The following is a 23999-nucleotide window of genomic DNA, read 5'->3' as shown; positions in this document are numbered from 1 at the left end:
GTTTCATGGTGTCATTGATTCCTGTGTGATGCTCCCATAGTTTTGTTATGCACAGGAAGGATCTGCCTGTTCTTTTATGTGCTTTATGTCAACTTTCCCTGGTGCGGAAGATCCTGCGCATCTCTGTCGGTTGTGTAATGCAATATCAGCCGAGTCAGCTATTGCCATGCTACATAGAGAAAACTGCCAGATTTTACCCTAGGGAAGTCTCTTTTTCCTCTCCTAGCATTCCCAGAAGACAGCTAATTAAAACTACAGATGCAATTTAAAAATACACTTGCCAGATGTTTGTTTAAAATGACCTATAACTGGCAGCAAGAATAGAAAAGGCCGAACATGTTTGATGCCATAATGTAACCTTTTTGTAGGCTGTCATTCTGTATGCTAATGGAGCACAGCTGAATTTCTAAGCCAGACCTGCCAGGCCATAAAACAAACTGCTTTGAAAGCAATGCATCAGTAATTCTTATCACCTGGCATCTGGAGCGCCTGTGAAAGCCGACTCTCTAACTAGAACATGGCATATCATGATTTAGGAGGAAGCTCTGATTTTGCAATCTGCAGGCAATTTAGGCTGATAGGTCTGCTTGCTAAAGCTAATACAGGTCTGCTGAGGACAACCAGTTTTGTCTGCAAAACCCTTGCTTTGAAACATTTCAGCACTCATTTGACCAAAGTGTGATGTTGATAGATATGCAACATCCCAGCAGAGTCATGTGATGCTACTTAATTGGGTACATTAAAAAGTTGAACCAAAGTTTTGGGGTCAAATACTAAATTGTTATTCAGACCTTGTTTTTCATTGGAAAAAAAAAAAAAATGTTGATGAATATAATGTGCTCTAATCATTTTTTAAAACAAATTGACTTTTATTTTTGCTTTGAATGACAATTTATATGCAACAAATGCCTATTGGCACATTTATCCAAGAAAAATATGGATTAAATTATAGTGAAAATAGAAGCTATTTTTCAATACATAGTGATTTTAAACTACTTCCATAGCTAATGTTGGGCAGCTTTTAGATAATGCTCCTGTAAAATACCAACTTACTACCTTGTGCATTTTTAAGCCAGAATTTGATTTGTTTTGTAACTTAAGTTAGTTCTTCACCCCAGGAAATAAAAAAAATAAGGCACCAGGAACAAATATATTTTTTTTAATTAAAAAAAATGAGATTTATGGAGAAGTTCATACAATATTCAGGCAAGTATAAAAGGAAAATGTATGGCTTTCTAATTCTGCCAGCTAGAAAGAGTTATGTCTGTAGCTAATTTTTATAACTGGACTTTTTTTCTTGTAAACTTTGTTGAGTCAAACCCATCCTTCTGCTGCTTTAGAAGAGCTGCAAGTGTTTTACCTGGGTTTTTAGCCATTTCCTTTCATGTGTCCTATGCCCAGAGAAGAAAAAGGCAAAAAGCTGTCAGCAGCCACTTTGACTACATTTGATTTCATGTTTGTGTTCTCCTGCCATTATGAGATGTCTGGTTGGCCAAAACAAAAACATTCCAGTCTGTCTACTTGTGCCTCCTACTTAATGTCTGAATATTTGTGTTGTCTTTAAAGTTGGGGGTGCCAGCGTGAAAGAAGTTTGTCTCTGCATATTTACACAGATCCCTCTCGATGAACAAAGCTGGCATAGCGGGAGCTAATTGGCGTAGGCAATATTCAACGAGCAGATCAGGGAACTGGTAGCAGAGCTGGAAGCCAGCAAGAACTGGAAGAGTTAAGTGTCTATAAACACCTGTGGACCCCCTTATGCCCACAGATCTCCATTGTATTTTGTGTCTTTAATTGTGCCTTAGTGCACAAAGCTCTGTGTGTCCATCAAGAAAGGCCTGTGATACATTGCTTTTCTGTTGTTTTTTCCACTACACGTCTTTGGGAATAGGTTTACTTTTTCAAATGCAGATAAGGCCCCAAATCCTCAGGTGGAATTTTGACTTCTTTGTTCAAAAGTCAGTAGCTATCTGCACTGAATAGAGAAGGTAAGTGGAAAGATGGAATAACATACAGCTCCCTCAGTATTACCCAGCTGGATCCAAACTTGGGCATTTTCCCCACTGCTGTTTTCAGTATCCTGGGCCAGACCCAGTGCACTGGCAGTGTTAGCAAAGTTTTCTGATTGCACTGGTTCTTTAAATATCATTTCAACTGGGAAGATGTGGGATTAGAGACTGGTAAGGAAATACAAATACAACTTAATGGGACATTAAAATAGCAGGACATTTTGACCTTCAAGGTGAACTCAATAAAGGGTTTTTATTAGGCCATAGTGCAAGAGGGGGAGTTTTCTTTTTGTTTTCTTCCCCCCCCCCCCCCCCCATAGAACAGATAGTTCAGAGGACTGACTTCATTCCAAGCTCATCTTGTGTTTTCTCTACATCCTCCCTCGGTTGTGTTTCCCTGCCCCTGTGCAGTCTGCCTTCCTCATCCTGGTGATGCTGGTGATGTGAATGATGCATTGGCAGCCAAATGGGGGAGCACAGCGGTCCGAGTCCAGCCCTGGACACGTACCTGGCACAACCTGGTGCTGGAGAAGGCTGGCACGGAGCAGCAGGCAGCACTGAAAAACCACGTTCCCTCTTGGGCTGCCTGCTCTTGCCAACGCAGGAAAAACAAGGGAATGAGTTGAACCAGGTTTCTGTGTAGAAGCTGCTGTCAGTTGTTCCCTACACGCGCTGCCCACGCATGGCAATATTTGGGGAATGGCTGCTGCTGCCCGCGGCTTCTCTTTGCAGCTGGTTTTCTGGCTGGAGAAAGGCTTCCTCACTCCAGTGCTTCCTCCCTTGGAGTTACTCTGAAGCAGCTGCAGGAAGGTGCCAGGCAGTCACGGGAGCTCCCCTTGCAAGGGCAGCTCTCCGTTCATGTTAATCTGGTGCGCTTGTGCTAGCACGAGGTAAGAGTATGTGTTCAGGTGTCTCTGTGGTGAACAAAGGCACGAGGGCAGCTGTCTTAACAGTATTCTGGGAAGAGGTGTGTTTTTTTTGCCAATTTTCAAACAGAAATGTTCTGAGGTAGTCTGCAAAGGTCTTGCTTCTTACCCTGATACATCTCTTTTGATGTAATTGCTACATCCAAAGTGGCTCTGGTTAGGAGAATGCAGAAAAATGTATAGTAAACCATTTTAAATAAAGACTATGCAAAAATATACTAAATACATCAACGTATAAATTGGATCCCAGGTAGCTGAACAGACTACTAGGAGGTCAGCACTGTTTTCTTTCTGTGCAACATCCTCATTTTATCATCTCTGAAATGATCCTTTTCTGTGACTCCTTTCTTGGAAAGCGTATGGAATTACAAACACCAGCAACAAAATCTTGGTGTAGCTCTGGCATCACAGTTATTCCAGCTATTCTCATGTGAAGAAGTCTCGTCAGGCTTTCCTTTTGGAGGACAGTTTTACTTCCCAGGTTCACAAGCAGCGAATGTTACTTGCTTGAAAGTTAAAAGCTAAACCAGATCACTGACCCAAATAAATCTGATAATCTGCATGTCTGAGTGTACAAGAAGAATCCTTACACGTGTGTACCAACAAACAGAAGTCACTGGAGAGAGAAGCGTTTCTGAAGTAAATAGAGAGAAAGCTGCTGTGGCAGGACAGCGCGTTACATGTTTCTCTGGGGGCCACGCTGCGGAAAACATAGCACATGTAGAAAACACTTGCCATCCTAGAAAGAGAGGAACAGTGAGTCGAAAACATTGCAGATTCTTCATATTCGGAAATGCCTGATGCTAAGGGGTGAGGGTGGGCAATTAACATGGAGGAACAATTTATGCTGGTACATGTGGTGTTCTTGCCTTGCTTGGCAGCTGAACCCCACTACAGCCACTCTCTCACACCCCTTCCTCAGAAGAGGGGGAGAAGAAAGTATGATGGAAAAAAAAAAAAAAAGCTCATGGGTTGAGATAAGGATAATTTAATTAAAGGGAAAAGGAAGAGGGGAAAAAACAGGCAAAGGCTGCATGGAAGCACAGAGAGAAAAAAAAATCTCTACTTCCCATCAACGAGCGATGTTCGGCCATGTCCTGGGAAGCAGGGCCTCAAAACGCATAGCATTTGTTTGGGAGGACAGACATCCTCATAAGGACCCCCTCCCCCTTCCCCTTCCCCACCTTTGATTGCTGAGTGTGACCCCCACATGCCACGGAATATCCCTTTGGTCGGCTTAGCTCAGCTGCCCTGGTGATGTCCCCTCCCCATCACTTGCCCACCCGCAGCCTGGTGGCTCCGGGGGCCTTGGAGGGCGTCCTGATGCGGTGCCAGCAGCGTGCGGCAATAGACACAACGCTGGGGTGACACCAGGGCTGTTCTAGCGACGAGTGCAGAGCACAGCACTGCATGGGCTGCTCCAGGGAAAGTTAACTCCGTCCCAGCCAGACCCAGCGCAGAAGATCGAAGAAAAGCATTTTGTGTTTGAACCGTGAGGTCCCTCAGTTCACAGAGATGTTCAGGTAGAAAGCTGCAGAAATGCAGGTGTTCAGTGCAGAAGAGGAGTTCTCATCGAGTCTCGTTGGCTGGTGGTGGCACAGCGCGAGACACGCTCAAAATGAATGTGTGGTTGTTCTCCCTCCTCATAAACATCATCTGCATGCGTTATCTGCAGACAGCCTCAGCTCAGCGATTTGGGCAGAGTCCAGTGGTTTCTCTGCAGAATGCTAAATCACGTTGGTCTTGGTCTGGGCTTTTTGCCCTCTCTGAGGAGTAAATAAGACTCTGAAAGGGAAAATGTGGCTCAAACAGCAAAATGAAGTTTAAATATAGTGATAATAACATAAATTATTATTATAAACAGAGAGCTTTATAAAATGGGAAAAGGGGTTTGATTTTTGAGGTTGAGAAATCTCTTTTTATGTCAGCTGCTGAAAAAAACAGCATCACAGGGATTTGTTCTTATTTCTTATACTGCTCTAACTTTTTGAATTTGAGTAAGGCTGTTCCTAATTTACTTGGTTGCGACTGAGTTCAGAAATGGGTTCTGAATACACACTTGTCTTTTTTCCCTTGTTGGCTGCCTTGCTTCCAGATGACGAAAGTAATCCAGAGATATAAGGTGTAAAAGCTGCTCGGTGTCAAGCACAATGTACGTGTGATTCCTTCTGGTTCTGCTGTCGTTTCGCTCACATGAGCTCAGCTGCTTATGTTGGTCTTAGCCACCTGATAGGTAACCAAACATTAAATAGTGTGTTGCGACACAGGCTTGTAGCCCAGTGCTGTGCCTCTTGCTCTTTCTCAGAGAAGTCGATAACCATTCTGGCGCAATAGAACTCAAGATTGACCAAGACTTCTTCCATTTTGCTTTAACAAATCTTTGATTGCAAGTCTCAAGATCATAGTGAGATGCAAGAAAATTGGGTATTCTGGAAATGTTTCCGCCATGCCAGCTGTTGTGGTTTCCCAAGTACGACAGGCACATTCACTTTATATATTTAATGCCTTTAGTCTCTTGTAATGTGGAGTGTTTCTATGCATGAAGCATTACGAATAGATTGCTCTTAGAACTAGCACGTCATGAACCGGTAAATACTTGCTTGTAGAAACCGTCCAGAAGTTTGCCTGCCAGGGCTTCAGTTCTGGGACACTTTGGTTTGGGGAGTCATTATTAACATGAATACACGCTTCTGGTGCAGGGGAGAACTCTGTGTTCTCTGACTGGTGTTGAAGGGAGAGCACATCTGCCTTCCTTACCTGTGCCAGCACTCGGGATTATGCATCCAGCCCCCGTGTACTTAAACTGGGGGAGTACAAAGATTACGCTCATCACCAAGGGATCCGTCACGCTGTGCTTTCTCTTTAATTATATGATAAAGCACAGCACAAGGGCCTGAGAAAGTAGAGATTGATGAGGTACATGCACTTGTTCATGGTGTGAATTTAAAGTTTATCGGTTTTATTTCCAAGCAGTGTAGTCAGTCTTGTATAGGTTCATGTACTGCTGGGAAAGATGAACAAGGAGGAAAACCACTTGTCAGGTGAGGCAGTTTCCCAGAGTGGCAGTAAGGCTGTAACCCAGCTTTGTCTTTAAAAACCTGTGGTCCTGAGCATTGCCAGAGATATCAGACTCAGCAGGCTATGTGGTTTGAAAATGTTTATTCAAGAGTTTTTTAAAAAATAACTTTGAAAATAATATGTAATTTAATCCTATTACATTTTTGCTTTCTTTGCGTTCTATTAGAATTTCTATTTTGTATTCAATCTTCTTCTGCATTGGACTTTTGAAAAATATGTTGAGTATTCTGTGTTTTCTGCAGGGCATGTAGATATGAAGAAATGAAGGTAGGTATCCAATGCAAGAGGTTAGTCTAAGACTTGTATCAATGTTAATAGGATTTGCACTACTAGTTTCGCATGAACTAACCTCAGGCTCTGTTGCCTTACGAAAGACTGAGCATCATTAGAAATCACAGGACCCTGCTCTGCTACTAACGAGCCTGGCTGTCCCATTATGACTCAGCAGTGGCTACAGCTGGAATAATTCCCTGGTGGGGATAGAGTTTATTACAGTGCTTCCTCCCAGTGACCCTCCTGCAGTCTACAGTTTGGATAAGTAAAGAGAATTCCTTTGAAATCATTTTCCAAATTTGATTCAGATGAGAACATTTTAGTCTTTCTGCCCTGGGGACTGACACAGTAGCAAATTTTTCTAAGCAAGTGGGCTGGAATGTATGTGATTTGTTTTTATCCATGGAAAATGATTTATGCTTTTTTGTTTTGTTTTGTTTTGTCTGTACTTCTGATTGCTTTTCATATGCTACATCTGCTTCCCAGCCTTTTGAATAGTATTTTCCCACCTTGGTAGGGATAATCAACCAAATTCCAGTGTGCTGTATTATTAAGGCTACCACGGTGGCCCTTTGAGCCTAGTGGTACTGGCCTTACTTCTTAAGACATGCATCAAATGACAAAAGCCCTGTGGTTCTTTTTCTTCTGACCTCACTCACTGCTAAAATATTGTCCTGTGGATATCAAATGAAAAGTGTACAACCTTATTTCTTCAAAGATCAGCCAGACTAGCCCAGAGGTGTAATAAAATTCCAAACTTCGCTTTTAGGAATCATCTTTTATAAGTAATATTTTTCAGACTTAAGTGGTAGGTACACAGTTGTGAAATAAAATATCAAGGCTCAGTGCCTTGAAGCTGTGTAGGGTTTTATGTTGTGGTGTAACTCGGTTTCATTAGGAGAGTTACTTGATGTAAAGTTCATCCCTTTTGCTGTGGAAAGCACTTCCATACTAACTCTGTCCAGTCCTGCTGCTGGTCCTTTTGTAACGAGAAGTGGTGTGGGTCCACGCTAGTGCTCCCCGCAAAAGCGTTCCGATGAATTTTTGGTCTGAAGCTCTCTGTCTCAAGGTAGAGAAGCTTTCCAGTCACTCTTATTAATCTGGAGAAGTATGAATACCCAGATTTGTTATCAGAATTCCTGCAAGTGCAGCGACTTTGGGAAGACCCGGGCTGGCGGTCCTCAGGCTGCTCAGTGCTGACCCGGGCGTGCATCGGCCCCGAGGGGGGGCTTGCGTGGCGTGGGGGAGAAGATCCAGCTGCTGAGCAGTAGGCTGAGTTTTGTGAATACAGTCTGTGCTCTGACCGTTATTTGTTAAAGGGAAAAAGTGTTATTTCTGTGTGCATAAGAGCAGCGTTGTTTTTCACACCCCAAATGGGTTGTCTGTTGCCAAAACAGAATCTTTCCCTCTGCCTGTAGGTCTGGTGCCACTCGCAGCTGTGAACGTCGGGATGTTTTACAGCCAGGTGGTTTCAGACAACAAATCCGAACTATGATATGAACTTGGTCATTAGAATTCTGGTCGTTTGCATGTTAATGGCACCACAGAATAGTGATAATTATATGAAGCGTCATTTAACATCATTGCCAGTGTACTCTGTGTTCGTTTATACACAGTTTCATTCACAGTCAGCAGAACCCAAACTCTTAAAAAGCATCTCACAAGTAGAATATCCCATGGCCATTACTCAGGAGGCTGCAAGTACTGGAATTCTGCTTACTGTACCTTAGGCCATGTTCTTTATTCAAGGGGGCCTTCCTGCTCCTTTTTATTCCGTGGTTCACCCTTGTGGTATCGCAGAGTGTGGAAATGAAAGTAGTGAAAGTGGCATTCAATGTAGACTGTGAAAGGTAATCTGGAACCACTGAGAAGGTCCTGCCGTGCCCTGAGTTTCTGGGGAGGACATATGTAAAAGCAGCGGTGAGTTCAGATCGGGGGAAAAAGAGTTTGTAGATGGGAGTAGCAGAAAGGGAACTTCTGGACTGAAAGACAAAACATGCTGGGTAGTTGGCAGAGCAGGTAGGTGTAGAGAGGAGACAACGTTTTCCTAACCGGAGGTGTGCAGTTTTGTCTGATCAGCTGGAATCAGTGACGGACCTGCGGCTTGGTTAGCCATTACCAACCTCAAGTTTCACTTGTAAACGGTTTAATAGAGAGGCCTGAGTGATGTTACGGCCCTGACACTGGCGATTACGAGGGGAGAGAAGGGTCACAGAACCATAGCATGGTTTGAGAGAGGGACGTATAACAAATCCTGACAGTGTTTGCAGAATCGAATGGCGGATATTGGCACAGGAAGATCAGACATCCCAGCAGGATTTTCCTTCCTGTTTGGAGTTTTTTGTTTGCTTTGTTTTAGATAACAAGGCTGATGTGAGAATACTCTGAAACAAATCTGTGCTCTAGCAGCTCTGATGGTGTGGCAGCTTTACCTTAAGCATCAATCTGTCTTGCTGGCTTCAGAGTTGTCATGTTGCTAATTACTATTGCACCCAGGCTGTGCCTTTCTTTGAAAAGATCATGTTTGATTTCCCATAGTCCTTATATGCAAAGCCATCACGCTCTCTGCTCCTATTACAGTGTCTGCTGCTAATTTCTCTGTGCTCAGATGCTGCAGTGTTCAGGTCTCATAGATGCCTTATGAGCAACGTGCACGCTTCTGCCCAGACTCCTGGCAAGGGGAGAATACAAAATCCAGAAAATTGCACCTGTTGCTGTTTGCTTTTTCTCAGGAATCCATTAAAAGTTCATTAAACTTTTCACAGACATAAATTCAAACTGCTGAAAATTGCTGTAGTTTAGAAAATGTGAGGAGAATATGGAAGTCTTTCCTCTCTCTCGTTGAGTGATCTTACTTCGCTGTGGTACAATTTGGATGGCTAAACAAGGGCTCCTGTCTGTGGGGGTACTTGGGCCATAAAAAGAAAAGTACATTGCCTTCCAACTAAATATCATTGTTTTCGAAGGCAGTTATTATAGATGTGTGTATCGTATCATGGAGGCAGTGCTGGGAGCTAATAGTATATTTTTAATGGAAAATCACCATCGATATTTTGTCTGGTTGTAAACCACATACAGTACAAAAGTTAAATCAACATTTTGAAGTTGTTAACATATGGAAAATGGGTAAACTACTCACTGATTTTTGTTTTCTGTTTTTCTTAACCTTGCGATTTTGTAGTTCCAGATTAAATCTGAAAGTAAAGATTTCTATATGTGATGTGTTCCGGGTCCTGGCAATAGGATCTCAGTTTCATGTCCTATGCCACCCAGCCCTGCACCTTCAGAAGAAAGCACAGAAAGTATTTAGTACTTCTTGAAGGTTTTTTACTCCACATGCAGCTACAAGTAAACCCCAGCATTGTGCGATAAAATAAACTGTTATGTATTACTTTGGTCTGACATTTATGGAAGTGTAAATGTTGTGCTGTTATGCCCAAATGATAAGGCATAGACCAAGGGAAAAAGCAAGCTGAGAGTACACAAGTGAAAGGAGCCTTTATACAAGAGAACAAAATGATGTGCCCTGGCTTTGCATCGTACTGGCTATAAAACAGAAAAGCGAAGAGCGGAAAATTGAAACAGTCATTAAAGTGTCAGGTCTGAGGCATTTGATACAAAAGTCTATGCTGATAAATAAGTGGCACGTATTTAGGATATTGTGAAGCAACACATGATTGGGGGAGGCATTTAGTGCATTAAACTCTTACACTGTTGAGGCTTTTTGCAAGGCTCTGAATTGCCAATAATAGAGATGCTTCTGGAAATCCTGGGCGAGGACCCTGTTCTGTTATCTTCTGAGCTGTCACACAGAGGAAAATTTACTCTTATCTCTCTGGCCACGTTTGGAAATTGTCACAACCTCCACAAGGACGGCCTCTAAAACGAGGCATTGCTCGCGCGTTGGTGTTGCATACTGCTAGCACACCGAAGGGGGGCTGTCTTTCAGGCTGGGCAGCACTGCTGTCTGTTTGCATCCTTATGTCTAGAATAGTGTGATGTTCTTTAGGATAAGTTCAGTAGTGGAAGCTAACCTTTCTCCGCTCAGTTTATAGCTCTTGATCCTGTACTGCTGCTGGTGCCACTATCTAATTTGCTTTTTTGAGCAACTCATGCATGCTCCCGTTGTGCAGAGCAACCCCCAGCACCTCTTGCAAGCCAGGGATGTACCTCCACGCTGCTGTCTGGGGCCCTTCAATGCAAACTCAGTTCTGCGCTTGAAAGGAAGCATTGGAATCCAATAAAATGGCATACTGAGTGCAAAGTTCTCCTACCGGACTCATCAGAGCTTCACAAGTCCCACAGGTTTCCAGAGTAACTCTTTGACATGTGGGTGCAATGAGGTCCAGCTTACCTCTTGAAATCCATGGAGAAAAATTAAGCTTCAGTTTTGGGGCAGCTGCCAAGCTAAAATTCTGCAAATTTTCATTTCCAGGTCTTCATTGTTTTCAGTTATTTAGGGAGCAATCTAATTGGTTTTTGTGTGTGTGTGTGTGTTGCTTAATAATGGAAGTTACTGTGGTTTTGTTTTATTACTTATGTGTGCACATTTCTTCTGTCCTTATGAGTTCAGGTCAGGCTTCATGAATGGCATTTACTTGCTTAGTGGCATGAAAGATTAACTAATTTCCAAGCATAAGTAATTTTCTTGAATAAAAACCCAGGATATCCTAAATACGTTGGGACTTTATAGATCCTGTAGATCTATATGTAGAACATACCCTGTCTCTAAAGCGAACTTTAATTTATGCTTAGTGATAATCAATCATTAAAGAGAAAGGCAAAAGAAAATACAGTCATGCTCTTATACTCCTTTCCGTTCCATGGGAAACAGGAGGTCTTTGGTGCTTTCCCTACATGTAGTTAAAACTCTTGACTTGCAGAATGAGATGTGACCTTGAAGTAAATTTGTCTGTTATCTGGAAGTCATGCAAGCAGCTATTAAGAATGGACTTCATTTTATTTTACAAGGAGTCAGGGCATGTCAGGCTGCTAATAATCAGTAATAAACTTATCTCTGCCTGACTATTTTTTATGTTCTTTTTATTTTTTATTGATGTAATCATGCTTATGCCCATCATTCCTCAGAGGCAATGATGGGGTTATTGTAACAAAATTGTTTCTTATTTTGCCAGTGGTATCTTCCAGATTTTATTTTGGTTTGGCTTTAGCAATAACATCTGTATTGTATAAACTCATCTGTCTGATTACTCACACCTGAAGCTAGAAAAAAATAGATTTCACTCTAGTAAAAAGGAACAACAAAAAGCAAGCAAAACATTTGCATTTTCAGATTTTTAACTTAAAACAAACATAACTGCTGTGCTTATATTTCTTTTAATAAAAAGAATGCGAAGAGATATTGCCAAAGCAAAAAATCTGAACAAATGCAGATTTTACTTTTGGGGCTTCTGTTTATGCTGCGTGTCTTAGTACTGTGGCCAAGCCTGAAATAAAGTATGCCAGCTACCTCAGTGCTGTACACCAGTTCCTAACACCTTGCAAAGATGCTGACTGGCATGTTTGAATATTATCTTGGGGGGGATGCAGGGGTGGGCACCTGGATGGGGGCAGCCTGAGCCGTGCCCGAGGAGGCGAGGAGTTCCTTGTGCCTGCCTACCCAGGGCATGGCTGGGGCAGCTCGTCTCCAGCAAAGGAACTGCCAGGGAGGGCTCCAAAGCAGAGCTGTGGGTAGGTACGTGGGATGCAAATATGTTGACAAATCCAAGTTTAATCAAACTTGAGCCAGTCTCTTCCTTCCTGCTTTTTTTAATGCACGTTGCAGTCTGAGGACATGCAAATTTCTCTGGAAGTAAGTTTGCTGCTAGGGGTAACAGGGTCATTTTCTGTGCTGTGTAAATGTACAGATTCTAGGCAGCGACTAGTCTATTAATGGGAATATCATTGGCAAATACGGAAGTCTCTCTTGGTATATCTATTTCATTACGAGGACAGTTCCATACCGCTCCTAGACTGTTGCTGAATAGGATGAAATTTCTTCTCCTTTGGTGCGTTTCTGTGTTTGCTCCCTCTCCCTGTTTTTTCTCTTATTGGTGATTTTTTTTTTAAAGCATCCGTTGTTAAAATGTCTTCAAATGTAATGCAGCTAAATAAAGATGACTTCCTGAAAGGTATAACCTATGAGTTGTTACTACCAGTAGTAGATTCTAATAGAAACAACCTTGGCTGTCTTGTTCTGGGTGAGGAATGGGAGACTGGTGAAAAAGTCTCCGTAAACTGGAGGACAGACAGGTGAGTCAGTAGCTGCTGTATACAGCTTATGCAGATTCACAATGCACCTTGGTGGCAGGGGAAAAGCACCATGCAGGTCAGCATGCATCAGAGTTACTAGAGAGTCTTCTCAGGTCTAGCAGTGCTATGAACCTTTCCCCATTCAATTTCATCTTTATTTGGTAAATTTTCCATTGACTTGCTAGTATGCGTATCCTCAAAAGTGCTGCGCGACATGTAGGAATCACTTTGTAAACTTTTTGCTATACCTGCAGGAGACCTTGAACTATAAAATAGCATTTTATTATCTGCATAATGCTGGACTCTTGCTGTAATGCCAACGTTAGAAAGATTGTTAATAAATAATGAACATCAGAATGCGCCAAGGGTTGACCTTTTGTAGAACACCATCTGTCACAGCAGCTTCACTTGATCTTTTACTTCTGGTGTTGATTTCTATTCCCATCCCCCTTTGGGGATTTTGTAGTTTTCAGTCTTATTAATAGCTTTTGTCTGACTTGTAAAAACTCCTGTAAAATTCAGAGGTTCTCAGCTTTCATGGGAGACAAATATTTGGGGAACTAAATCACCGGTATTTGTGGAACTGCCAGTGATTATAAATTGCTCTCCTCAGACCAAATATGTGTAGCAGAGGAAAGTTGCTTTAAAAAGTCCCTGGCTCGCGTGAGTTAGGGAGAATGTCTAAGAGCTTCCTTGGGACAGTAGATTATAACCTGAATTTACAGCTGCAGTGTTTTCCACCTTCTATATTTACTGGTAATGTTAAAGTAAGAAAGAAAAAATACAGGGAAGGAGTTCGCTGAGCATCCTTCAGTTAGGGCTTGCTCGTGAGATCTTAGCAGGTGCTGAAACACTTTGTTAGGTTACCTAAGGACAAGCAAGTGAGGTGCAGTGAGTGAGTGCTCCTAGTCTGTTGCAGGGTGAACATGGTGTGCGCGTTGTCACGCGACTTGGGAGGAGATTACAGGAAGATAAATGCAACAGTTTGTCAAGCTGTTCATAAGTAAGTCCTTGTTAAAAGCATGCAAGCTCATTCCCTCAGGTTTTTGGCATAAATGGCCCATTTGGCAATACATGGTTCAAGTTTGCTTCACGCCCCCCCAGCAACAGTGCTGGCAGTTGAAGAAAATCGTAATCAAGTATGATATAATACAAAATTTTCTTTGTTAATTCTTTGTAATTTCAACATGTCTTGAACCATAGAAACTATATATAGGGAAAATCTATTAAGTGATTTATCCTGTCTTTTGAGCCAAGTTGGATTATGCCCTCCAGTATATTTCCTAATATTGTGCAGAATCTAAAATGTTTCAGATGATGAAACTTCTGTCAGTTGGCCAGGAGGTGATTTTAAAACGTAATAAATCACACTGCCATAAAGATTTCCTAATGTTCTACCTGAGTTGAGAAAGAATTTCCTATTTTCTACCATCTACAAAAACATTTTGTTTTCTGTCTTGATGCCTGGTATTTTCTTTTTTTGTGGACTGCTCCCACTGCATTGTACTTCCTTCAGCAAGGCAGAGCGTGGTGGGGAAGTGGAGTGAAGCTTGTTTTATGTTGTTGGCTCCTTTTTTCTTCTCTTCCTCAGTGTTCCTTTGAAGTAATTTCGATGTAGCTCATTTTAGTCTCCGTATCCTTAGAGAGTTCTAAGGAGGCATGTTTGTATTCTGACTCCTTACATCAGATGTGTAACTTTAAACAAAACTGTTTTCTAGTTAAACACGTTGCGAGGTCTTATTTCAAAACTGTCTTCTGCCTCAATTTGGCTACGGTTCAGATGTAAATTATTCCCCTTCCTACCTGTTAGCACAATCTGATTCTTGTAATTATGTTTGTAACATTAGAGACACCGCAGAGATGAATGCAATCACGCACAGATCACATAGGTATGACTCGGTATGCCGAAGGCAAGGAGAAATGCCGCTGCTGAATACGGGAGATGGCCCCGTGCTGACAAAAACAGTCTAGCGAAAAATCCAGATATCCTATATCGCATATAGTATATATCTTATGGAGGTGCTGTTTGCAGTATTCAGTGGGAAAACAAAACTTTCGTTCAAGAGCCCTCTTTCAGTAATGTCACTGCGATATGACTTGCCTGTTAGGCGAGGCAGAACAGGCACTGACTCATTTAAAAATAAGGGCGCTTAAAACCCCAGCTCCGGACAGTACAAAAAATGCAACTTTTTCTGATGAAGTCAGGCTGTGGTGTCTGACCAGCTTCTGAACTTAATCTGCAAGTTACCTTTGCTAGCAGTGTGAGTCTAGCGTTTTTAGGCAGACTGCTCTGCCTGTGTCAGGATCAGTTTTTCTAGGAGTTAATTTTGGACCCAGCTACACCTCAGTAGCCATCCAATTTATGTAAAAAGTGACCTTTGCCTGCATTTTTCCCTATTTCTGTCCTCCCTTTACAGTCTTTTTCTCTCCTAAAGAGTGCTGACAGGAGCCTTCTTCCTTGTCATTTTGGAGATCGTCAACAAATCCTGTGGAGAGGTGACCTCCATTACGAGAGAGATCGGCATTTGGACGGAGCCCAAGCTCGAGTGCCAGAGCCCTCTTTTGACTGGCAAGGTGACATTGTGTGTCATATCAGCATTCACGACCAGCTCCCTTCTCCGCAGAGAGTAATTATTTCTTTCGGAGCGAAAGGTCCAATTTGCTGTAAAGAACAGAGCCCCAGGTAACAACGAAAGGAGCCTTCCTGTAAGCTCCCTTGACATGAAAGAGGTACAAAACTGAACTTTACATTGTAATAGCCATTCAGTTTGATTTATTATGTTTATTTTTACTTTCCTCCTGTCAGATGGTGTTAGGGTGTTTACACTTCAGCTTGCTCTGTCCGCAGGTTGGCCAGCAAAGGCTGCTAAATCACAGGTGACACCACTGCCAGCATCCCAGCCCTCTGCTCCGCTCAGGATACTTTTTGTGCGATGTCTGCACCTTTTCGTACAGATTGCAATATTTATTGCTTTGAACTCCTGCTTAGCTGAACATCATAAACACTCTTCAACTTTCTCGCAGCATTAGCATTTCAGTGCAAACATAGGGAGGCAGTAATGAGTACTCTGAGGTGCTGGGGAGCAGGGGAACTCTGTAGCTTCATACTTCAAATTAAAATTAGGTAGAAGTAGAAAGATCTAGTTTTTTGAAGCCAGGCATTCTGTTAACCTTATTCTAGGGTTTAAATGCTTTAGCTAAGATAAAGCACTTCCCAGGGAAGCGCGTTTGTGAACCCTTGTAAGGAGCTCAAACTCTAGAGGAGCCAAGCAAGTAACAATTGCCATGTTAGGCTTAGCCGTGTGCATGCAGAGCCATGCCCAGCAGACAACATGGGCGTCTTTTAAAAGTCCGTGCACAACATGTGTCTTGACATCTGAGATAAGAGCTCAGCATTAGGAACTCTAAATATTTGCTATTTGATTTCACTGTTGTTTTTGTTTGTTTTTTTTAATTCATTCCAAGTGTATCTGCAATAAAACATTTCGGAACTTTCCCGCTTTGTCTCTGATGGACAATGGCACTTTGAGTATGTAGACTTTTGCTCACAGGACTGCTTCTCATAAGAATGAGAAATTCCACAGTCCTCTTAAACTGAGGAAACAACTTTATTTGAGTCAAAGTACATGGAAAGATAAAACTTGAAAGTCAATTGACTTAAATGTGGAAAAAATGCAGCTTATTATTATGGCGCATGCTAAATTTTAATAGCATTTAGAAAGTGTTTTGTGGGGTAGAAAAGAGAAGCAAACCTATCAAGCCTCAGCCGTGTTCTGTTTTATAGTGCAGAGCATTTTTCTGCTACCATCCGAAGGCTTTAAAATGTAGTAAGGCATGGTTGAACCCACGGGTTTTAAGATATATGTTAAAAGCATGCACATAAAAGAGTAGAAAAAAAGATTCCATTGCAAAGCAGGTAGGATTTAAGCAGACATACTCTCAATGGAAAAGCCTTCTTGATTTCTTCTGTTTTGTAGATAGTTATTTCTTACCATGTGCTACTATTTAAAGAACATTTTGAAATGTTTTGAAGGCTTTAACTATCTTCAACATATTCTGGTTCTTCCATTAAAAAAAATAAAAAAATCTGTGATTTCTGTATTTTTAAATACATTGAAAAAATCAATAGGAGAAGCTGCTGTTCTTTGGGTTAAAAAATAAATAAACCTGACGAGTTTGAAATACCGGTTATCATTTCTGGCTTCAGCCGGCACTGTCACAGCTAATGTCTAGTTTTCATTTGTAATTTTATTTTTCACTGTATTTCATTTTTAAAGATACTGTGCTTTTTTACACATATTTATAGTCCTTTCATCTTTATACCCTAATAAGCATGCTCTTATGCACTTCTCGCAAACTACTGCAGAGAGTTATGGCTGTAAGTCTTCCTACTGACAGTAGTTCAGGTGTTCTGTGTTGTTACTGAGTGCCTTGCTTTTTAGTAATGCCTCCAAAACCTAAAACAAAACTTAAAAAAAAAAAAAAAAAGGACAACTGAATTCAGGTCTTGCTTCTAGTGATGTGACAGCCTGTGAATGGCTTTCCCAGTTTTCTCAGGTGAGTTATTCAGAAATTTTATTTGCATAGTGGTAGCTGTGAATTTACTCAGTTACATGATTCTAAAAAATAATTACATCCATAAGTACCTCAAAGCTGATCCGCCACGTAGTCAGGTCCTCACTCGGTGGTTTAGCTGTCCTAAATGTTGTCCATATTGCAGCCCCGCATCAGCAGTGTCAACAACTGATGCTGAAAAGACAGAAATCAACTGTGCTTGAATGGCGTTAGAGGGTGCAGCTGTCAGCTGGGTTTGGTGAGCCTGGCCGTCCTCCGGGCTTGTGGCGCGCTTGCCCGCGGGGTGGTTTGTGTAGCTGTAAATGGATGCGCTTTGGCAGGTATGCTTCCGCTATTTTTGCATTTTTCTTCTGTCTGAGTAAGTTTTAAAAATTGAACACACTGTTCATGCAAGATGAAAATATCCGTGCGGCCTTTGAGTTGAGGGGGCACCACTCCTGTGTGGTTGTTCTGAATCCTAGATCTGGCTCGGGAGCTACCTTTAGACTGCAGTGTGCTGTAACGGGGTTTCCACTGACTTTCTGGCAGCTGGGACACCAAGTTAAATACATTCTTTTAAAAGTACCGGTATAAATAAATACTTTAATTAATGATACACTGATAGTGCCACAGAGTATGAGAAATAATTACTGGGCCAGTTGTCTGAAAGTGTGGTAGAAGGATGGATTGACCAAGCCTGTAGCACCCATTTGCAGTAGGGAATAAGCAATTTCTTATTTCTTTCTTCAGTTGTACAGATTAGAGGGACTAGTCCAATAGGTAGGTTTTACCACCTGGATTTCTTCTTTTTGCCTCACTAAATCTCCTACCATTTCTGCTTAATGAAAAGTTATGGCGTACATACGCAGACTAGTTAAGTTTTTTTAAAAGCTGTTCCTTAACTGTAGCAACTCACCTCTGACTCTCAGCAGCTTAACGGAGATGAGGGCTAAGTTCATTAAAACCCTTTATACAAATCTGAAAGTGGTTTGCCTTTCAAGCAAGAGTTTTATCAGTTCAAACATATGTGAGAAGCTAATTTGGCATTGGTTTCTATAGAATCTGTATATCACTATGAACAACAGCATCCCTTCGTATGTGAACAGTCCTACCAACTGGATGGGTGGCAAAGGGAAGAGAGAAGGGAAAGCAAGGGAAGGAAAGCAACTCTTGCTTGATGGCACAACGAGCTAGATCTGTCTGTTGTTGACGCAGTGGTTGCTTGTGTGCTTCGGACAACCAAAGGATGCCCTTTCAGGGCTGGTGCCTGCCATCCTTGCTCACAGATGGAATCAGCAGTCCATCTGGCAGGAGCAGGATGACATCTTGATTTCCAATGTACAGTAGTTGTCAACCACTTTGGTGGTGCTTTTCTTTGGGAATAAATGCAGATGGCCTGCTTGGAGCACAGTATAAACAAGTTACAAAGTCAGTAGTCCCAGGAGTTTCAAGTTAAAAATGGCAAACAATGAAATATCTCTAGCATCAACAAAATTAGATACTTTGTATTTGTTGCAGCGTTAGTTATTAAAATATAAATTATAGTTGTATAGATAAATCATGCTTATCTTAGATCATATTCTCTCTGCTAATGGAGTAAGTACAGAGTGGATAGTTGCTTAGGATTTAGGATCATACCTTCATGAGGTTCTGATGTCTCATGTGAAAGCTATTGATTTTCTACTGCATCTCGTGCTGGTGACTGTCAGAAATGGGGCACCAGCTAGACTAAAACAGTCCTGGGTGTAGTGTGATAACTTGCGTTTCACATATGCCAATGAGTAATCCCCCACAGATTAAATTTTAAACGTGTTGCCGTGCAGATTGGTTTACAGACATACTCTAACGATCCTCCCTTCTACTCGCACACAGATGCACATGACTATTGAAATGCAGTCACATAACGGGGGGGCACTGTTGAAAGTACAGCGGTGACTGAACGGGGACATGCAAGAAAGCACTTCTTTCTCTTACACGTCTTTTAGGCCTAGCTGGGGAAACCTATAAATTATCTGAGGAGCAGTATTAATCCTTAGCTTCTGAACAAAAATTCTGTCTTCAGTAGAGCTTGCTTTTGAAACATCACTCACGGAGTTGTACAAATACCCCATCAATAGTGCAGTGGCTCATTGCATTGTCCTCAGTGCATAGAATCTTCATTATTTGCACTGTTGATAAAAGGCAGCATTTTTAGCAGATCTGCACTACTCCATTTAGCTGAGAACAATGATTTATTCCCCCCTTGCTATTGGACATCCTCTGTTTCCCTAGCTATTAAAGAACACTTACTCTGCGGGAGTGAATGGGGAAGAATGGCTCTGCGTTTCTCAAAGGCAGAAAAGGAGCAGAACGAGGCATTGAAAGCAGGGGGGGAGTATTTAAGAAGCTTCTACTTCCTGTGGAATGGCATTAAAATATACATGCACGTGTGTGCATCTGCAATTATATATGTTGCTTAAAGCCAAGGATTATCAGGTGGTGTAAACATCAGTAAAGTAGGCTTTAATTCTGAATAGTTCAGCACCTTGTGCAGGGCTGCAGGTGGAAGATGCTGTCTTAATAGTGGATGCTTTGGGGCCATACATCCATGTCCTCGTATCTCTATATCTATCTCTTTCCTTCTACCTATGTTAGGGCTTGAGTATGTACAGAAAGTCTTGCCGAAAACTGATGGCACCACTAGCTCCTTTCATGAATACCTTCCCCTGCTTGCGCTTGCTCCCTGTCTGCTTTCTCAGCCCACTTTATCCCACAGTACAGAAGGGTCCTCTTGGACTCCTAGCATGCAACCTATCATTCACATTTATATGTTGCTAGCAAACGAAACTGTAGACACTTCAGTGTTGTTTGTTTTTGTTTTTTAGGGGCAAAGGTTTGGAATTCATGTTGAATTTCCAAGACTTAGCACTCTGGGCCTTTGGAATAAATTGACAGAGGAAAAATGCAAGCTGCTACCATCAGGGCGTTAGCAGGGGCTAGATGAGCTCCTCAGCATGAGCTTAATGTAGGGCAGGGTGCAGCTCAGTGCTGGGCCTGGACTGCAAACATCTCTCTCTGCTCTCAATCTCTGAGCATTCAGTGTTGATAACAGAAAGAATCAAATACTGGGGACTTCTGAATCCCTGGTGGTTCTACCTTTTTGACCTTCCACCAGTGAGTATGAGTGTGGGATGATGAATTACATTTGTGGGTAAATGCTGAAGGTGCCTGGAGTCTTGCATGGCTGGCCTGTAGGTTCAGCTTCAGTTTAAAGCAGGTTCGTGCATGCTGGATATGCACGAAGAGCATCTGCATCCTGGAAAAAGAACAAGGAGGGGAATCTTTGTTGTGCAGCTTTTGAAAACGTTCATCCTTAAAACTGTTGTAATTGGGCATAACACATGACAGAGATGTGCAGTTATTACTTCGGTATCTGTGGCTGTCATGCGGATGCCTGCACCAGCCCCTATTCTCCATTGTTACTGCCAGGCATGACAGCAATTCTGTTTCATGGTTGCGTGCACATGTGGGCTTAGTCCCTTGTCCGCTCTAAAGCCTTAATTGTTCCAGAGTCCTTGCTTTCCAGGGTACAGCCTCCTTTTCCAAAACTCACTATTCACTTGCAATTCCCAGTTGACTACTACTTTTGGAAAGTCAGCTAGCCAGCTTTTAATCCATTAAATGTGTGTGTTATAGATAATGGATAGCACTATTCTTTTTATATTAGAGTGCTGTTTGCTACTAACTAAAATGCTGTGCAAAATGTATCTTACAAATATGTTACCTTTGTCAATCTCACTGAATATCCTTGAATAATGAAGTCAGCTTTGCTTGACGTGTGCTACTTCCCACAAAAGCAGGCTGGCAGGCATTAGTTATGTTCACATCCTTTAATTCCTTATCAGTGGAACCCCATATCAATTTTTTCACTGTTTTGCCCGAGCCTGATGTTAGACCAATCAGCCCTGTGTAAACGAATGAGAGGCTCATTCTGGTTGACCTTTTTGGAAAATGGTTAACAGAGAAATTATGCAGAATGTAAATATTACGTGTAAGTAAAAGTTAGTTTCCGTGTTATGAAGGGCAAACATTACCATCACTTTTTTCATATTATTCCATAATGCTATATACTATGTACAGATATTCAATGTAGTTAATAATGCCAGCTAAAAATAGTGTTTCTGGTTACCTTATAAAAGCAAAGAGCTATGATGTGAAAAATAGAAAAATCTCTTAACGGTCTTGGAAGTGTTTGACGTGAAAATGAGGTGCATTGTTAGCCACGTCTGAGATACAAGACTGTAAAATTCAGTGGGCAGGAAAACAGGTCATGACTGAGGGACTGGCTCAGGCCAGCATTTAGAGGTGCTGGATCTTTGGGTGACACGTGGAGAATTAAACAGATTAGCAGTGAATGAGCATTTGGGTTGTATGTAGTGGGAGATGTACCTGATGTGCTCCATTCGACACATCAATGCGGATAACACTATTATGGTTTCATCCTGGGTTCATTACGGAAACAAAAAGACCAGTAACTAAATTAAATTTTTGGCTTCCTCTAGTAATGCATTAGAATAAGCCAGCAAAAAAAGCCTGTACATTTTCTTAATCCTAGGAAAAAAAAATGTGTAATTTTATACTTAAATATTCTTGCTTCAAGTTTGAGTGTTCTTATTTGGGAGTATGTTTCCAGTTATTTGCAATGTGCTAATTACCCAGTGGCAGAACCTAAGTGGGCGTAAATTGTCGGATCTCTGCTGACTTCAGTGGAACTGTGGCAATTTGCTCTTCACGAGGATCTGTCACCTAGATTCTTGCCAAATTCGAAAATCCCTTCACTCTCACTTGGCTGGGGAGCCTCAGACTCGTGGGAATACAGAAGAAAGCAAACGTTTTTCAGGGCTTAAAATTCTGTGTGTCTCATGGATCTGTCAGCGTTCGTACTTGTTATTCAGTACAGCACGGCGATGTGTAAGGGGTGCTTGAGCCGTCCCGGCCGATGAGGAAGAGCTCCTGCCTCAGAGGGCCACCGTCGCCACGGGAACTGCTGCCGCTGCGCCGCGCCCGCGGGCCGGAGCGGGGAATTTTGTCCTAATGCGGTGCGGGGGAGGTAACATCGCACCCGGCTCCAAAAGCCGCGGGGACGTTGCGACTGCGGTAGCGGCCCGTGCCTTCTGTCGCATCCTCTGGCGTGGCCGGGCACCTGGCGGCGCCTGGAAGCGCCTGCTGCCTGCCGGGGGGCCGCGGGGGTGCCCCCGCTGCGCGCCGCCGGCCGAACCTCGCCTCCCGGAGGGGCGGGTGGAAGGTGGCTCGGTGTGGTGGCAGATAGTAACTGGGGAGTTCCGGGCTGAAGGGCGTAAGTACGGGTCCGTTTGGCAACCTAACGGCCCGTTGGAATGTCCTTTTAATTGATCAATCTAGACATAAAAGATTCGTGTTGTCGGCTCCCTCCGCAGCTTTCCCAGGTCAGTCGGCTCGGAGGCAGACGAAAGTGGCTCACATTGGTGAGCTTACAGCCGCGGAGAAGGCGGGGGCAGACCCAGGCATGGGAGGCTTTGAAGGGAGCGCAGAGGTTCAGAACGATGGATCTGAAACGCAGAATGAGCGTCAAAGAGCTGAAAGCCTCAGGTTCACAAACAAGCGAACTGAAAATTTGTTGTGCAGAACACGCGGTGCGAGCGGCAGGTGGGACTCGCAGAGGCTTTCTGGCTGCTCTGTTCGGACAGAACAGATCAACAAACAACTTCAACAGATGATGTTGAAGTCAGGCTGTAATGACTTCAGACTTGGAGGGTTTTCTCATCTTACCCTTTGTCATCCGAAACATTACATCTGGGTGGAAAAACCCTGCTCTTTGGGCCCACGGTTCTGACTCAGTCTTAATGAGTGTAATATTCAGTGCCTGCATAATTGAGGCCGCCGTGGTGCTTCTGCAGCAGCTCCGTGTGAGTCACCTTACCTGAGTGTGAAATGCTGGTTAGAGCCAGCTACGTCTCACGCCACTTCAGTTATTCTGCCAGCTGACTGCACAGGCGAGTTGTCAGGTGATGAAAACCAGAAGAGACACCAAGCTGCAACTGGTAAACTGCACTTTCCACCCTGTGTCTCCTCCTTCAGTACAGGTTCTCTTTTTTTTCGGTCTAAAACTGTTGATAGAGATCTTCATGGCTACACGTCTTATCTAGACACATGAACCATGAGCCTTTCCGTATAAATTCTGGGGTGTCTACTGGCGTCCCGAATGGCTTTCTATTGGGATGTCACATTAGGTAGTCAGCTGGTTTTCTGTCTACAAGGGCTGTAAAAACAGCTGAAGCAATAATATCACTAGCAGGGTGATACCCAAGAGCCTTGTGAGCCTCTGCCCCCTGCATCTAGGTGCGTCGTGCAGCTTCTGTCAGAATTTGTTTATTGGAAGAAGCAGATGGAAAATAAAAATTCTTTTATTCCTTTACTCTGTTTATTCCTCAGTTACATCAGTGCTTTCTCAGTGTTTTTAAAAACAAAGGACTTCCCTTAAAATTACTGGGTTACACAAATGCTTCTAAGAAGACTTTCTGGGCTAACTCTTTTCATTTTTCTAGGTAGTATTTGCTAGCTGTATTTACTCATGTTAGGCATGGCTTTGGAAGCATCGGTACTTGGCATTAATTTTAGTCAGTGGCTCAAATGGTACAGCCATTTCTTACATTTCTGTTGCTGCCTTCAGTGCAGGTACGTGGAAGTGAGTGTAATAATCCTCTGGTAACTTGTGTGGACTTTGTTAAAGAAGGCAGATTGACAGGCAGTGAGAGGTCTTCCAGAATCTTATTTATCAACCACCTGCTTGTATTTCTCATCCCTTTCCCATTCAGGGAAATCTAAATGCTGTTAGACCCAATTTCCGGATGAAGCAAATGTTGGGATGAGGAGAGCAGAATGAGCTTCA

At 42.6% G+C, this 23999-nt stretch overlaps 1 protein-coding gene across 10 annotated transcripts in view; it reads left to right on the top strand.

The window, feature by feature from the left end:
* Nucleotides 1–23999, top strand: part of CAMTA1 (calmodulin binding transcription activator 1) — a 375526-nt gene that overhangs the window by 174043 nt on the left and 177484 nt on the right. The gene's annotated exons all lie outside the window — the stretch shown is intronic.

Source organism: Anser anser (assembly GCF_964211835.1).
Source record: "Anser anser genome assembly, chromosome: 17".
NCBI classification, from domain to species: domain Eukaryota; kingdom Metazoa; phylum Chordata; class Aves; order Anseriformes; family Anatidae; genus Anser; species Anser anser.
This window is presented reverse-complemented; position numbering and strand designations above follow the sequence as displayed.